The 17,481-nt window shown below is 40.7% G+C and overlaps 1 long non-coding RNA gene across 1 annotated transcript in view; it reads left to right on the top strand.

Moving 5' to 3' along the window:
- The window catches only part of LOC144259126 (uncharacterized), a 150,945-nt gene that overhangs the window by 91,163 nt on the left and 42,301 nt on the right, over positions 1-17,481 (top strand). The gene's annotated exons all lie outside the window — the stretch shown is intronic.

Raw genomic sequence — 17,481 nt, 5'->3', positions numbered from 1 at the left:
CCTGATCCAGGAAAGTTTGGCCAAGTTCCTCTGACTTGTTTTCCTTGCTTCTTTTTGTTCCCCAGCTCTGTGTACAAGTGGAAGTGTCAGCGTGCCTCAAACAAGGCTGTTAGAGTATTTCTGACCCAGTTTTGCAGATCCAGGACATTCAGATCTATTTGGAGAAGGCTCAAAGAAACAATCACATGACTGGCCACGTGTCTGAATTGAGCTGTCTCAAATCTCAGAGGATCATTTGTTAACTGAAACCTGCTCTCTTGCTGAAATCGCATTTTTCCCTTGGTTCCCTTTCTGTATAGACAAACTATTGGAATATTTATTGGAACCAGCAAATTCCCCATTCAGGTTTTAAAGTCAGAGCAGAATACCCTGTTTCTTCTCCCAAATGCTTCAATCATCCTGAGTGAACTCAGTGAAAGTGACAGTTGACGTATCTTTAGAGAAGCCTTTGTATAAAATGCATTCTGCTCCCAATCACATGCTGAAGGGTATAGCAACATAACAAACTGCAAAGGAAACCATTTGAGGTGCTAGAGAGGCTCTAACAGGCTGGATGCAAAAAAAAAAAATAAATAAAATAAAAAACAACGCCCTCTAAGGATGAAGATCAGGTGACGGCAGCGGTGATGGGGTAATGGAGCAAAGATCAAGTGTGAAATTCTGACCTTTCTTATGGAAGACTTCAGGAGCTTCTAAGCCCCTTCCTTCTGTGCATGAGGGCATTGTACCAACCCGACTGACCCTTGAGGATGGTGCTGCTTGCATGGAAAGAGATGTAGAGAGAGGCTGAGAACAAGAGCTGATTTTTGAGTCAATGAAGTCAGTTCATAGCTGCTGAAGGGAGGTGGAGAGTTTATGTAAATGAGTTCTCCTGCTGCCCCCCTCTCTCAATGACTAGCTCTTACTCTTGTCTCTCTGTCCTTCACAGAAGAGTCGTCGGAGACTGCAGTAGACAGTAGATATGAAAAATCGGGACAGGGGTTGGGGGGTAACAGGTGCCTATATAAGATAAAATCCCAAATATTGGGACTGTCCCTATAAAATCGGAACATCTGGTCACCCTAGACTACAGCCTTGGGCCTACATTAACTCTCCATAACACTGCTGTGGGGATGGAACCAGAGGAGACTGTGAATGAGTGTGTGGGGAAGAAATGATTGCCTGTAAATTGGGAGCTTCAGGGAATCAAAGAACTGTGCAGTTGACTGATTGTCCTGGGGGATTCCTCAACCTCCAAGAAGCTTTGTCCTCCTGGGCAGAGGAGCTTTGTTGTGGAGTCCCTCAGCTGCCCTCTTCTCTGCTTCCCCCATGCTGTCAGAGAGAGGGAAGAGCTATAGATTCCATTGCGTGGATTAGAAGCAGGGCTCAACAGCTGTCTGGCTGTTGCTGTGGAGATCATTCTTCCTTTCAGACTTAACTTCCAGTGTCTGCAAAGCTCAGTTGCACCATGGAAATCATGGCAGCTCAGTACAGCAGAGAGAGGCTGGCTCACGGGTTGGCCCGCAAATGCAATTTCAAGAGAGCCCACTGCAGTCACTTGGGGTGCTGTGGGTCAAGAAGTCGGAAAATAAGAATACCCATCTTAAAATATTGCAGGTATATGATAAACCACCAAAAACTGTTCTACCTGGGGAAACTCCCAAAGCGTAAGGAGGAAATGACTCAAATATGGGGACAACAGTAATCATGCTAGCAATACCCTGTGGTTTGGGTTATGGTGGAAATAAGGGCAAATATAAGGTGTACTTTATAGATAGAAAGAGGGAGGTAGGGACCTAATCTATAGGCTTGAGCTGTGTATCTGTATCCCCAAATTCCTCTTAGATTTGACTTTTATATTGTTTGTATTTCAGTAGCACCTAGGAACTGCAGACAGGGACCCCACCCCAGCACTGAAAAACCAGTGCCAATTTCCATCACTGTAGCATCTAAGTCTGTGAGAGGCACTGCGGCCTTGTAGGCTTGGGGAAGGAAGTTACATAATCCTTGTTTAATTAGAACTCCTCAGCCCACTTTCCTGGGGGTTGCACTTGCTCACTAGACTCACACAACTGGAGATACGCAGAGGCCACCTCCGAGAAAAAGAGGTTACTTACCAGTAGCTATATTTCTTCAGGAGTGTTGCTAATCCTTGTTCATGCTAGCCCCTCCTTTCATTATGTCTGCTCCAAATATTTAGTGCAACTTCAGGGCATTCCCCCAAAGACCCTGCTTTCCAAATATTTCTCAGAGATCTGTGGTCTTTGGGAGGCATCACACAAGTATACATACAGTGAGGTAACACCTTCAAAGAACTGCCGTTACTGAGGAGCAACCTTTGTTTGCTGAACCTTTGACGCACACTTTGAACCCAGAACATTTCTTTTTACCTGCTGAAAAAGTTCTAGAGCCTTTTATATTAATACAAAAGTAGAGTTTTCTGCACACCTGTCCTTCCTGAGGAAATGTAATTAGCACAATACTTCAAGAAAGGTTAGTCTCATGCTATTTCTAACCCAACCCAATATGTGCTGGGATCTCTCAATGAAATCAGTTCTCATGAGATTTCGAGCAGAATTTCCACACCAAAGGGACTCAGATGAATCCATAGAAAAGTTGAACCTTGTGAGCTTCTTCCATCACTGGTTGGTATCTGAATCTGGAGCAGAGTAATTGAGTCACTAGAGCACACACCATTAACGAACAGGATTTCTGATTAGAAACCTCCCCCCACCCCCCGCCATGCAAATGTATCTGGAATATCTGATTTGCATGAACTTTCAAACATAGATAATAAGTGGTGGAATAAAGTTGTTTAGAAACATGTTCAGACGTCTAATGCCAGTGTATAATATTTGGTTGTTCCCATACTGCAGTTAAATTTGGATTTTTTTTTAAGCCTGACATAAAACACAAGGCTCTACGTTTAGAGAGGCTAAAATTAAGGCATGTGTAACCTTGTGGTCTTGAGAATCAAGATATTCTATTTGCAGACTCTTCATGCTACAGAGCTAGGAGTCTGCCTGAGCAAAAAAACAAAACTAAAAGAGTAACTCCTGACATTTTCCCAAGTTAAAGGTCAAATAAACTTGGCTCAATACTATTAGGAATAAATGTGTATTAAAAATCAAAAACTTGCCATGAAGCTGAAATGGTAACATTTTACCTGAGCAGAAACAAATCCTAATTTATTTTTAATAACATGATATGGATATAATTAAATGATCTTAGTGTGTTTTATTAAAATAGATCAGATCAGAGATGGATATGGAGACATTTGTCTATCTATCTAAATAGATAATTCACTGCAAGTGGATGTATTTCCAAGAAGGAGAGAAGGTGAAAACAGAAGTGGAGTGAAACTAAAAATATTAGATCCACTCTGGGATTATATATTGGATAACATAAACCGTCTGGACTCCATCTCTAATCAAAATACATCTTTGCTGTCGGGTGAATCTGATACATAAACACAGAATTCAGACATTAATTCTCCAGTTAAAGTAGTAGAAAAAAATTAATAAAACTTAACAATTGAATAAAACAGCTATAAATCCTCTTTTCTGCATATTGGTTTCTGCATATTGGTACTGCTGGCCATTTGGTGGCTTCCTGTTTTCCTCTGTTGCATATAGTAATACAATATATAGTCACGGATATTATAGTGATTTACTGAAAGGGTACTTCAGGGGAACAGGAAACTTGGATGGCCAGTGTTGCACTTCCATAACAGGCATTACTGCCTGATAATTAACATAGCTGTTTGTTTAGCATCCTCAAAATATTTCATTACTGATGCAGTCAATTATCTTCTGGTAATAGCTTCTACAGAAGGTAGAATTGCTTAATTAAAATTATTTAGACCAAGGAGGCAATCTGATTGGGTAACCAATAGTGGAAAGGAGTAGATTAATCTCTGAGCTACATGCCTCATCTGAAGATTATATTTAGCATTTCAAAATGCCAAATTCAGCTTTTTTCCCCCCAACAAAAATAACACTGATAATTAAACAATAAATACTCACCTACACACCTCCTTACATTTCCATCCACAATAACATCTTTGTGCAAGACATCTGCAGTGGAAGGAGGAGGAAGTCATATGTGGAGGCTTGAACGCTGAGTAGAAATGGGTCCACTGCATAGAGGAAAATATATTGAAAAGAAAGGGAAGATTATTTCTAGAGAGATGCACTCACACTTAGACAGGTGCACGTTAAGTATCTGCTCAAAAGATTGTTGACATTCCCTGAGAGAATGAATTCCATTCCCTACTTGATAAATTTTCATCACACAGCCTTCCTTTTAGTTGTAGTTAGGTCATCAGAGAAATAGAGATGGACCTCAGTTTGAAAATTTGGTCTAGATCTGACTTTCTTCAAAGTTTGGGGCCATTTGGATTGGGGTTTTGTGGGGCTCGTCTCATGTTACAGTAATGTTCATAGATGAAGGGTAACATTTTGAAAAATGCATATGTGTGATTTAGGAGCTTCAGTCCCATTTTCAAAAGTGGCTTAGGCTCCTAAGTCTCATTGACAGTCAATGGGCAACTACGTGCCAGATTTTCAAAGTTATTTAGGCATCTTAAGTGTAGATAAAAGCCTATGGGATTTTCAAAAGCACCTAAGCAGGTTAGGTGCTTAACTCCCTAACCTGCTTTAGGTACTTTTGAAAGTCTCACTAGGGCCTTGTCTATACTACGGGGGTAAGTTGACCTAAGTTAAGCAACTCCAGCTACATGAATAACATAGATTAGGTCAACTTTCTGCCATGTCTACATCACGTTGGGTCAGCAGAAGACACTCTCCCATTGACTTACCTTACGCTTCTCGTTCTGATGGTGTACCGGAGTTGACAGGAGAGCGATCTGCGGCCGATTTAGCGGGTCTTCACTAGACCCACTAAATCGAGCCCTGGTGCATCGATCGCTGCAGCATCGATCCCTGGTAAGAGAAGCCTAAGGCATGTCTACAATCTACATCTTAAGGTGCCTAAATACTTTTGAAAATCTGCCCCTATTTTACTCTTGAAAAGGATGCTAAGTCACATAAGCCTTTTTGAAAAGTTTACCTAAACTGAATAAGATGCTCTCAGGAGAAAGAAAATTGATTTCTTGAGTGAGAGGGTCTGGTAGTTTGAGCACAGAACCAGAAACTAATGGAGTGAAATCCTGCTGCTAACAAAATCAGTATTGATGCTCCCATTGATTACAATGGAGGCCAGGACTACACCCATGATTTCTAATACTGTCCTTGATGTGCTAGGGCCTTGGACAAGTCACTAAGGTCCAAATTCTTGCCCTGCCTTTCATTCCCTCTAAACCATGTAAGGTACAGGAGATTTTAGCCTAAAACATCTTTGTTTCTGTTTCTTCAAATAGCATATCAGAGTATTTACAACTGTTTTCACTTCTGGTAACCTCTATTTCTTGGAGGATAGGTCCATCAATGGCTATTAGCCAAGAAGGTCAGAGATGCATGCAACCCTATGCTCTGAGTGTCCCTAGCCTCTGTTTGCCAGCAGCTGGGAGAGGATAACAGGGGATAGATCATTTGATGATTGCCTGTTCTGGTCATTCCCTCTGAAGCACCTGGCATTGGCCACAGTAAGAAGACAGAATACTGGGCTAGATGGATCATTGGTCTGAGCCAGTATGGCTGTTCTTATGTCAAACAGAATACAACAGGAATAGTATTGATGTCAGTCAGGTGCTCTTATTGTACTGTTTCACATAATAGAAGAACAAGTGAACAGCTAATTAAACTAAAAGACAATACTGCTTTACTCAACATGTAGTTCACCTGTGAAACTCACATCCCCAAGATATTTGCAAGACAAAGAGCTTAGGAGGGTTCAATAAAGAACTAAGTATTTATAGATTTCAGAGGGGTAGCCATGTTAGTCTGTATCAGTAATAATGAGGAGTCCTTGTGGCACCTTAGAGACTAACAAATTTATTTTGGCATAAGCTTTTGTGGGATATAACCCACTTCATCAGAAAAGTATTTATATAAACAGTAAGAATAATCCAGTTATAGTAGCTAGGATAAATTATAACAGATAGAAAAAGTCATTTCTAGAGACAAGACATGTTGCTAACTGTCATGATTTTATTGTGGGACTTGTAACATGTGATGTTTTAAATCAGGTCCCAGCTGCTAGAATCATGTGAGGATCTCTGCGTTCATTTTTCAGAAAAAGTAGCTTCTAGCCCTCATGGTTGCAAAGCTTGAAAATGTAACATGAGTGCATGCATAAAGCTCAGAAAACAGAATATTGAAATATTTTTTTTAAATGTTATGGTTTTTAAGCCAGTCTTATGACATTTTGAATTTTAGGGGAGATGCCAATACCTCCCAAGCCAAACACTAACTGCATGGGGTTAGGGGAAAAAATCCTGTCAGCTTATTTGTGTAATTGCCAATTGGCCCTGATTCGATTTTGTATCAACTTCAAGGTTCAGGTAGTCACCTACAAACTACTAAATGGGACTGGCACAAGTGCAAGATCTCCATCCTTCATTGCAGCTAGCAGAGCCTGAGGAAGGTGAAGGAAGGGTCTTTCCAACCGCACACCCAAAGCCTCCTGCAGTGATCTGGCAAAAGCATATCCTACCCATCTTCAAGTCATGTTGAATACTGCATGAAAGCGTTTCCAAATTAGTGGAGCATAAGAAAAACTTGCTCAAGGTTAGATGATGACAGGATACTTGCTCCAGGTTAGGTGATGACAATTAAACCAAAAGACTAGGATGGAAAACGGCCTGTCTGTTCTAGGTAGACGTCTTTTACTTTTACTCCATGTGCAATATCTAGAAACTACAGTGAGAGGGACTTTAGAAATGCTGATTGACAAATGTGATTATATTAGACTAGGGCAAAGCAGCGTTTGTTCGAAGCAGTAAAATAACACTACTTAAAAAAAAAATCTACCTAAAACTTTAGCACTTTTAGGGCTAGGCTCCAAGTTTGCTCCTGCCTTGATGTATACCAGCGGTAGGCAACCTATGGCATGCAGGCCAAAGGCGGCACACATGGTGATTTTCAGTGGCACTCACACTGCCCGGGTCCTGGCCACCAGTCCGGGGGTCTCTACATTTTAATTTAATTTTAAATGAAGCTTCTTAAACATTTTAAAAACCTTATTTACTTTACATACAACAATAGTTTAGTTATATATTATAGACTTATAGAAAGAGACCTAAAAACGTTACAATGTATTACTGGCACGCGAAACCTTAAATTAGAGTGAATAAATGAAGACTCGGCACACCACTTCTGAAAGGTTGCCAACCTCTGATATATACAGTACATTGGCAACCCCCAAGAGCACTACCAGCCTCCAAGAGCAGATAGATGCTAGTACCACGTTAAATAGGCTCTTGTCTTTCAGTGAATGATTTGCAATCAAGTGCCCTTAAATGTTTCCCGTCCCCCAATACAATCAACTCAAAATAGAAGCTCAAAAGATGGAAAGTACAAATGGATTCAAGTATTTGTCAAATCCACAATTACTGTATGGGAAACAATAAAGGGAGAAAAAATAGAAGGCACTTCAAATCTTATTTCCTCCCAAAAGAGAATGTAATCAAGGTATAATGAGCATTGAAATTAATAAATTAAAAATAAATGTCCATAAGAGAGAGGGAAAAATGTGTTAATCAGTGGGTAATTATATTTTCAGCATTGTAAATTAATTTCCAAAATGAATCCATTTCCAGCCTATTCATGCCATTATCTATTTTCTTCCTAATTTTTAATCTAATGATTAGTGTTTCTGAATTCAATATGTAATAATAATTTTTTTAAACCCTGTGTATTTATTAAAAGATAAAAAGGGGGGTGTCAAGTGCATGTTGATGATATTTTGTCCTCTTCTATCCATGAAGAAAAGAGCAGAAATGTCCTTTTGTAATAAAGCTGTCTTTTTAGTTTGTATGTTTATTTTTTTGCTTGAGCTTTGTGGCATTAGTCATCTTTTCGCTTATGGAAGTAATCCTCAGTTGTCTTCCTAAATGCCACTAAACTGCATTCTTCAGCAAAACTAATCTCTTCCAACTGCTCCATTTCCCCCCTAAATCCCAAATATTGTGAGGATTGGAGGATGCTCAAAAAATTTTTTTTCATATCCAATCTGGTCTTATCCTGTTTCATGTTGCTTGTGGCTTCAGCACCTGCTCCTCCTCCCCTGAAGTAAATGACAACTTTGCCACTAATTTTGGGAGTCGGATTGTACCTTAGGGCCTGATCCTTTAAAGACATAAGTAACTTTGTGCATATGAATTAGAGTAATTGAATTTCACTTCCACAAAATTGTGCATGGTGCTTAATCTTTGTGGGCTAGAGGCATAAGCTTGTAAGCCATTTTAGCCTGGGAACTATCAATATCTTGGCACTGTTTGCCTACTATAGAGTGCTGTGTGCATTTGTGGCTTTGTATAAATAATTGATAAGAAGAAGCAGTCTTAGATAATGTTTCAGACCCTTGTAACATTGGGATCTCTACTTGCTAGGACTGCTAGAGAGCCTCTCTCAGGCCTTCCTTAGTTTCTACTCTATTTTCTGCCTAAAAGGCAACATGTGGCACTCACCTGTGGGCAGATGTTCGATTTCCTGGATATGAGGGGGAAGAAAAAACAGCCAGTGATGGCAGTGAGGCTCTTCTGTTACTGCCCTAGCCTGGTACTAGATTGATTCTGTGTTGCCTCGAGGGATATTTATATTTCTAGTTATAAGTCTTCTACAGCTCAAAACCCTTCCCTATTAAGTCCATACGAACAGGACATATTTTAACCCTGTGTTTCCCAGATTTTCTCCAGGTGGCTAGGAATAAAATCTTACAGTTATGAGGAAAGTCTGATCTCTCCCCTATCCTGTCCTCACAGTTGGCAAAATCAGTTTTAGGTAGCAGTGTTCATTGCAGCCAATAGTCATGTAATGAATGAGGAAGGAAGCACAAGCACCATCGAATGGTGAAACAGCTGGGGATTTGTAACCAATAATGAAATATCACAGGCAAAGGATCTTTTCAGTGAGGCAGACTGACAGCGGCATCTTTGAAGAAGCCAATTTGGATCTCATGGATTGTTCAACTGGGTTTATGGGAGAGAAGGGAAGGCAAACAACTTTTACTGGACCTCTCTCATCTGTCTAATTGGTATTCAGAGAGCCACCCATGCAGCTTGTGCATATTGCTGTTGCCTTTGGAGAAAGGAATCCTTGTTTCAGCTTAGGGGTTGCTCAGAAGGGGGAATAAATATGGTAGATAAAGGCAGGGCCAGACTAATGCATAGGCAACCTCGGTACGTGCCTAGAGCCCAAATATCGGGGGAGGAGGGGTATTTGTTGTTGGAGGGTTTTTGTTTGTTTGTCTTTACCAATGCGAATTTACATGCAAACTGAAAGATGTTCACTTGAGTGAGCTGCGCTGCGATCTGGCACATAAGTTGCAACACCACTCAAGTAAGTGAACTTTTTTTCTGTTCGCATACCGATCCACACCAGTGGAAGAGTGGGCAGAGATAATCCTCACACATAACTGAGACTTATTTTTGCCATTTCCAACAAAGCCAAAGAGAGTAAATGACAGTGGATAAAGAAATTGCTTTCTTCTCCAACAAGGCAGGGGCCCAGAAGTGTAGGTTTGCCCAATATGTTAATCCGGTCCTGGTTAAAAAAAGGAATTAGGGAAATTACTGCTTAACCAGAAAGCCATGTAAAGAGGAACCCATATTTTGAAGCCAGTGATCTCTCCTTCTGCTGAGTTATAAACATGTCCCATCTAACTGCAAAATCACGTTTACTCTTTGAAATTAGAAACATAGTTATATATTTCTTGTACGTTTCTCTCTGTGTAGGTAATATGCTAAACCTTAGTGAAAATCTACATTTTAAAAATATTTTGAAAATAAATACAGAGTAAAGGCTTGTTTTAGGTGTTGGACATGCCAGCTCTCCAGGGCTTAGCCAAGAACACAAGTAATGAAAGCCATTTTTCTGCTAAGATCTGCTAATGATGCATGTACACAATTTACTCCCAGGTGTTTCTCAGTTCTGTTTGAATTGAGGACTAAACTAGATTGCAAAAGATGTCCAGCTGTAGCATAGCAAATCTTGTAGCATGCTGGTGGTGTGTGCAGGGTAACAATAAAGGAAAATTGAGACAGAGAGAACTTTATAATTTCCCTATAATTGACCTGCTGTCGGCTTGCAACACTGCAAATCGAGTTGCTGCCTATAAGGAAAGAGTGTTCAGACAATCCCTGTAGAAAGACAACTGATAAACTGCCTGACTCAAGGCTGAGTAACCACAGTCCCATTGATTACAGGCAGAAAGCTGGTTTATAGCCTAAAAGTAGGCATGTGTTCCTTGTTCTCCAAATTTCCAGAGGATTCAGATCCTGGGTTCCAATTTGAGGCTGTCTTTAATTTTTAGTTGATCTTCAGTCTACTCTTTGTTTTATATCTTTTAATGACAGTTTCAAGGTTTATAAAGCTTCAACTATTTAGTACTCCAATTTTCAGCTACGTTATTTGAAAGAGTTACAAATTTGGGGAAGAATAATGAAAGACGACTTGCCAAATTCTGAACTTACATCTGAGTTACATGGCTATTCTCACTGGCAGTCATGGGTCCTAGGCAAGTCATTTCCCAAAATTAATCTTTTAAATGATAAAGTGGATTAGAGTCTAATGGTAATTCAAGCTTTCAGAGACTGATTCTGAAGAGATTATAATTCGTCTCAGTAGATATAGTACTATATTTGATACTGATCATATTTTTATGGCAGAGGTCACCAAAAGGCACTATTACACATAGTCTTATAAGTTCTTTTTCTTATCATGTGAGAAAGTTTTTAGTTCTGGAAGAAATGCTGTGGTGGTGTTTTTCTAATACAGTTTCTTCGAGGGTACTGTTGCAAGTGGCAAGGGAGTTTGCTATCTGCTTTATTCTCTCTAACTAGAGTCAATTCTTGAGTTGTTCCCTGGGAACTGAACTTTGTTGAATGGGCTGAGATCCCTGAAAGAGGGGCTTGCCTGCTTGCTGTTTGTGACCACCTCTGTTACAGACCTAGTGGATATGTGTAAATAAGCAGGTTACATTAAAAACGTACCAGACTCTGTAGTCACGACTTCTGCTTTAATGGGAGCCTATCTGCTACCTCTTGGCAAAGGGGTGGTGGTATTATGTATCATTTCAGTCAGTGAAGTAAATATTATGATATCGGACTGAAATCGCATTGACTCAAAATCGTCATATCTGCCTCTAAAGAGACAAGGTAGGTGAGGTAATATCTTTTATTGGGCCAACTTCTGTCTGTGAGAGAGACCACCATAAGTTGGTCCAATAAAATATGTTACCTCACCCACATTGTCTCTCCAATATCCTGGGAGTGACATGGCTACAAGAACACTGAATATTTACCTCTGTTTGAGTATAGCTTGCCTCTTGCTTTGCTTTGTAAAAAGTCTTTGCAAAAAGCTATTTTGAGGGGCATGGGGTGGGGTAGGTAATCATGCTGACTGATGTGTGTTCCGTTCAGGGCATGTCCTAGACTCACTTTATTTAAAAGCATTCATTGGCATTGACGCCCTGAAGCCTCTTCGTTTTTGAATTCAGAGACATGACATTAAAGTATCTTACTTTAAAATATTGATATAGGAAGTAATAATAACCCATTTAAATTGTATCTCGCTTCATCAAAGCTCCCTGTTGACCAGTGGAAAAGGAATGTATTCACATAAGGTTTTTTAAATAACTACAAAGATATTCACATTACAAATTGCTTAATCTATAAAAAAGCAGTTAATTTTTAATGGGTTGATAAAAGCCTTTCAAAGTTGACCCATATTTCCATGTTGGAGGCAAATTTAAAGAGAAACAATTGTTTTATTAAGTAGTTGCTGTTATGACTCCATAGTAGTGACTGAAAGAATAGTTGCAGTGTAAGCTGGATCTTGACCCCATTTTTCCACTTACACTTTCTGAAAATATTTCTTTGTCTGAAATTCGTTAGAGTCAGAAAAGTCATCCAAGTTGTTGTTTACTGCTGCTTACTATAGTAGCACGTGGGTCCATTTGTAGTAGGCCAGTGGGTGGGTAATCTGCAGCCCGCGGGCCACATGCAGCCCATCAGGGTAAACTGATTGCGGGCCATGAGACATTTTGCTCATGACTGTCCGCAGGCACGGCCCCCCAAAGCTCTTAGTGGCTGGGAATGCAGAAGAGATCAGTGAGGGGGATGATTTAGTTGGTGTTGGTCCTGCTTTGGGCAGGGGGTTGGATTAGATGAACTCCCGAGTTCTCTTCCAACCCTAATCTTCTATGATTCTATTATTCTATGAATAGAAGTCAGGATTTTTTATTGGGAAAATTCAAAGAAAATATTTCATTTTGGGTTGGTTCAACCCAGATAAAAATATTTTGATTTTTGAACTGATCCAAAACATTTTCAAATCAGTTCAACAAAACTTTAAATTGCATTTCGTTTTCAGTGCAGTGCCTTATGGGTCTTGCAGTTCAGGCCCACATTCTCTCTTATGGGTGGGTTCTGTGAAGGACTACATCTTCCATAATGTAATTTTACTTGCCCTGTGAGTGAGCTGTGTGGTGCATCATGGAAGTCCTATGATTCTTGGGATTATTATGGGAAACTGGCGGCATCAGGCTTCTGAACGACAACTCCAACAATATTCCGCTGCAGAATATACCAAGACAAATGTTGCAGTTCTTAAGGTCCGTGGACCAGAGCCCTGTGATGTTCCAGCCAATTTTCTGATAAGAGCAACACAAAACCTCACCTTATCACAGGTGTTCTCAAGGTGTTGTTGAAAGGTCAAACTCTGGTCCAGTGTAACGCCAAGATACTTTGGATTAGCCTCGTGGCTGACACTCTCACCACGGAATTGCACATCAAGTTTGGTATTAGCTGTTTTATTGTTCAGATGGAAAGCAGTTACCGTGTGGGGTGGGGGTTGTGTGTGTGAGATAGGCCTAAATTTCCAGCATTGGAAATAATCAGCAATTGTGCTAAGATCTCGTATTAGGGTGCAACTGGTGTATGAGGCTTGTATGCTGCAATGTTATCTTTTTAGATGAATTTCCTTGACTCCATCGCTGGTATATCCACGGTGTATAGATTTAAAAGTATTGGGGCCAGGAAAGAGCCCTGAGGGATGCCCGAGTTAAGAGTTCTTGGTTTACTGATCTGGCCATTAAGTGTACCTTAAAGTGTACCCCAGTCACTGCTGCCAAGAGGCAGATCGTTCGCCGACAGTGAATGGTGCGGGAGAACTTGAGGAAGAGGCCTTGTCTCCAGATAGTGTCATATGCCGAGGACAGATCAACAAGGGTGATCTCTGTCTTCAACTTACATTGGAATCCTGCCTCAATGCGGCCGGTAAGTGAAGCTACTTGGTCACAGCAGTTCCTCTTCTGGCGAAATCCTGGCTATTTGCATCCCAGAGCAATGAAATCCTCTGAGGAACTCTTAATGCTTAGGCAGCAATCTTCCCTGCATTACCCTGTAAATGAGTATTAATGTTGTCCTGAAGGGATCTTTAAGGATAGTTCATAATTTGCATTAAATGATAGAATATATCATGTTGTACTTGCCTTCTGGAGAGTTTGATGGAGTCTTTCCATTCTCCCTATATTTTACTGTCTGATTCTTCCTGTATTTTATTATTATTATTGTTTCATTAATACTGATGTAGGATTTTGTGCTCTGTTATCCTTTTACTCTGATTTGTGGAGGTAACCTCTCAACATAATTAAAGCAACTGTAAATCAACATTATTAACCTCCTCAAATTCGCTTGGCACATTCACTCTTTGATGAAGCGCTGTAATACTTATAATAGCCTGGCTTCGTATGCTGGAAGGTCGTTTTAATGTTTTCTCACAACAGATGAACTATTTATTGAACTCCTACTTACTCTGAGTTTGTGAGTATTTCTGATGTTTGCCTCTGTGTTACCTAATTAAAAGAAGGTAAACGCTCAGTCCTGGGCCTCTCAACTCAACTGCCAAACGCATGTCCAGTTAATAAAAATTTGTGTGACATGGACACTTATCCCATGAGAAGTGGACTGAGATCACTAAAATCCTATGCTGGATTTGAACCTAAGGGGGGAAGGTTCTGTGTAATCAATTACCAGTCTCTTGTTCCACCCCATTCTTTTCTCATTGTATTAAATGTTCTAAAATATCATTGCATCATTAGTAATGGATTGGTTTTCAGAGATGCAGGTGCAGGGAACTCACTAAGGCCCTGATTCAGGAAAGCATCTCTTCAGGACAGCACTTGGACACATGCATAAATCCCACTGAAGCATGTGCTTAAAGTTAATGTTTAATTTTAACATTTAACAATAATGATGTTTTGGAAGATTGAATGAAATGAGGAAAAATATGGGGTGGATCGGAAGACTGGTAATTGATTATACAGATCCTTCCACCCTCTAAGTCAGTTCAGCTGCATTCTGAATCTGAATTCTGGGCAAAGACACCTGTTCAACAGAGTTTTTGAAGGTTGAATGTGTGCTTCCTAGATGATGGGGTGGAAAGGAGTTTTTGTAGGTGGCTGGCTGGTGGTGCTTCTGTTGACTTAATCATTTAATGCTGCTGAGATATAATTTTATTGTTAGTGGTGTGCTGGGGCACCAAGAGCCTTTTTATCTAGTACTTAAATCTGAAAATAAATATATTCAGTCCTGAATTGAGATGGACTCAAGATACTGCTTATGTTGTTCCCTGACGTGGAGGCCACAGTCACTGGGAGTTAGATGGTTAAGTACATGCATAGCATATTGAAAATGCACCTCTGAGGGATATGGAGCAGGGAACTAGCAATGTCCTTACTCACTTAAGGTTGTCACCTTCTGGACAAAAATATTCCCATCTGACCAGAGACTAATAAAGCCTGAAAGCAAAATCAATTTTATACTCCCTCTTATTGTGTTAGACAGAGGATTGAAAATTTGCTTTTGCAATTGATTTGTTTTCCATTGCAAAACTAATTACTTCCAATGCAGTTCTTTCTCCACCTGCCTCCAGAGGGGAAACTGTATTGGCTGTGGTAACTTTTGTTCATTGTTCGGGCAGCCGCATCAATACTACTGTTTCTTCCTTGTTTGCGCTGGGTCTAAGAGATTCAAAGCGTTAGCAGAGAGTACTCCAGTATTAGCAATGCCCCTGAATGCCTTACTACTCCCAGGCGCACAGTGTTCAGCAAAGCCACACACAGTGACACTGTTGTAGGCAAAACGAGCCCATTGCTGAACGGCTGAACAACTTGTGCCTTGAAGTGTAGTTGTTAGTGAATTCTGACTTCATCAAGACTTTTCACAGATGCTGATTCAAGGAGTTGAATTTCCTAGAGATTTTGAATCTTAAATGCAGTGACATGTAAAGGGGCTTTTTTTAAAAAAAAAATCATCAAAATGCAGAATATTTTCCCTCTTTTATTAATTTCCTTAGCCAAAAAATAAAATAAAAAATCATGTCATGGGAACTGGGCGGATGTGCCGGGAAACCTTATTACCTAGGTCTGTCAAGTTGGACTACCTCTACACAATGCTTGTTAACCTTCTCTGTGGGGAAGAGAACCAGAAGATCAGTGAAGTAGTGAATCTTATGGCCTACCGCATCCTGAGACGTATACTTGTCTGCTCATTTACACTGCTGCATGGGAGCCTCCATAGAAAAGGGCTTCGTTGCGCATGTAACCCACTGTTGAGTGCATCTTACAGGTCCCCTTCAGTGGCTGGTCTGCAGAGGATATGAATCGTTTGCAGCCCTAGCTGGAGAGCCTTGGTTCTTTAGCTCAGGCTGTGGCAGCTCCTGGTTTTTAAGCTCTGGAGTGGCCCCTGTTCAGTTACTGCTGTTCTGGCTAGGATGCTAGTGGTTACACATGCATGCTGCGTCCTCCCAAAGTCTGCAGTCACCCCCCATGCCTTATGCAAGTACACCAGATCTTCTGCCAGAGAATTCTCCGCAGGAGCAAGACCTGTGCCTTACTGAATATGAAAGATGCAAGATTGACAGATCTGGAGAATAAAATTTGATTTCCCACACAATTAAGAGTAGCAGGGGCAGTACAAGTTTTCCTTTGCATTGCCCTGAGAGTATTTAAGCCTCCATATACTCCACAGCAAGCTGATCCTTGATTTATGCCACTAGGCTCCTGGATTCTGCAACAGACTGGGAATTCTGGAGCAGTTTCCTTTACAATAAAAAGTATTGGGTTTTAATAAATTAAATTTGAAACTCCATAACACAGTCAAAAAGAAAAGGAGGACTTGTGGCACCTTAGAGACTAACCAATTTATTTGAGCATAAGCTTTTGTGAGCTACAGCTCACATCCGATGAAGTGAGCTGTAGCTCACAAAAGCTTATGCTCAAATAAATTGGTTAGTCTCTAAGGTGCCACAAGTACTCCTTTTCTTTTTGCGAATACAGACTAACACGGCTGTTACTCTGAAACATAACACAGTCAGTGCACGTGCTGCCCTGTGTTACTTATTTTGTTGTTAAATTCAGTTTATTTTGCAGTATCCTCTATTTTCAGCTTGCAAGATGCCAAAAATGTTTGTACTGTCAACAAGTAACTGCTTCACGAAAGTTCTCGGGGGCAAAACTGAAAGCATTCCGGCACCTGGAGAGGCATAATAGGCTGTTTTTCCTGAAGAAGAGAGAATATAGAACAGGGATGAAGTAACAGGTAAGGAAAGGGATAAACAGGAATGTTAAATCTTGCAGAGGTTGTGACATTCTATACCTTGGGGAGCATGCTGTCACCCCCATATTCCTCATTTTCATATAATCGTGATCTTACCTTACAAGGCATGCTTTATATGTATCGGGAAAGATTATGATCTGCTGAAAGTCATTTCTCTATCATAGAATCATAGAATATCAGGGTTGGAAGGGACCTCAGGAGGTCATCTAGTCCAACCCCCTGCTCAAAGCAGGACCAATCCCCAATTTTTGCCCCAGTTCCCTAAATGGCCCCCTCAGGGATTGAACTCACAACCCTGGGTTTAGCAGGCCAATGCTCAAACCACTGGGCTATCCCTCCCCCCCAATTATGAGAATTGTGGAGTATGGTTGTCACTAAAACATGCTGTAAATTGGGGGAATCAGTCAGATATTAGGTCCCCAGAGGCAACAGCAAGGAAAGTAACCAATGCCTGGGCAGGGTGTGAAACAGCCTATCAACAGCCATTGTCCAGCAAGGGAGTTACAATGCAATGACTCACCTGCATGAGGCCCCGCCAGGGGAATTGCTCAGCCTTGCTGGAAGAGACTCAGCAATGCCTCACAGACATGCCTGGACTTGTGTTCTACAACCACATGGACTGAGAGTATAAAACAGACAGAGTGGACACATACTATGCCCTTCTCCTGCCCCCCACCTATGCTGCAAGCAAGACACTGAGAAGATGACAAGACTCCAACAGAGGAGATTGGCCTAGGTTTAAGGAACAAACCTGTATACTA

This window comes from Eretmochelys imbricata, chromosome 1 (assembly GCF_965152235.1).
Source record: "Eretmochelys imbricata isolate rEreImb1 chromosome 1, rEreImb1.hap1, whole genome shotgun sequence".
NCBI lineage: Eukaryota > Metazoa > Chordata > Testudines > Cheloniidae > Eretmochelys > Eretmochelys imbricata.
The sequence above is the reverse complement of the archived record's forward strand: the minus strand, read 5'-3'. Positions and strand labels throughout refer to the sequence as shown.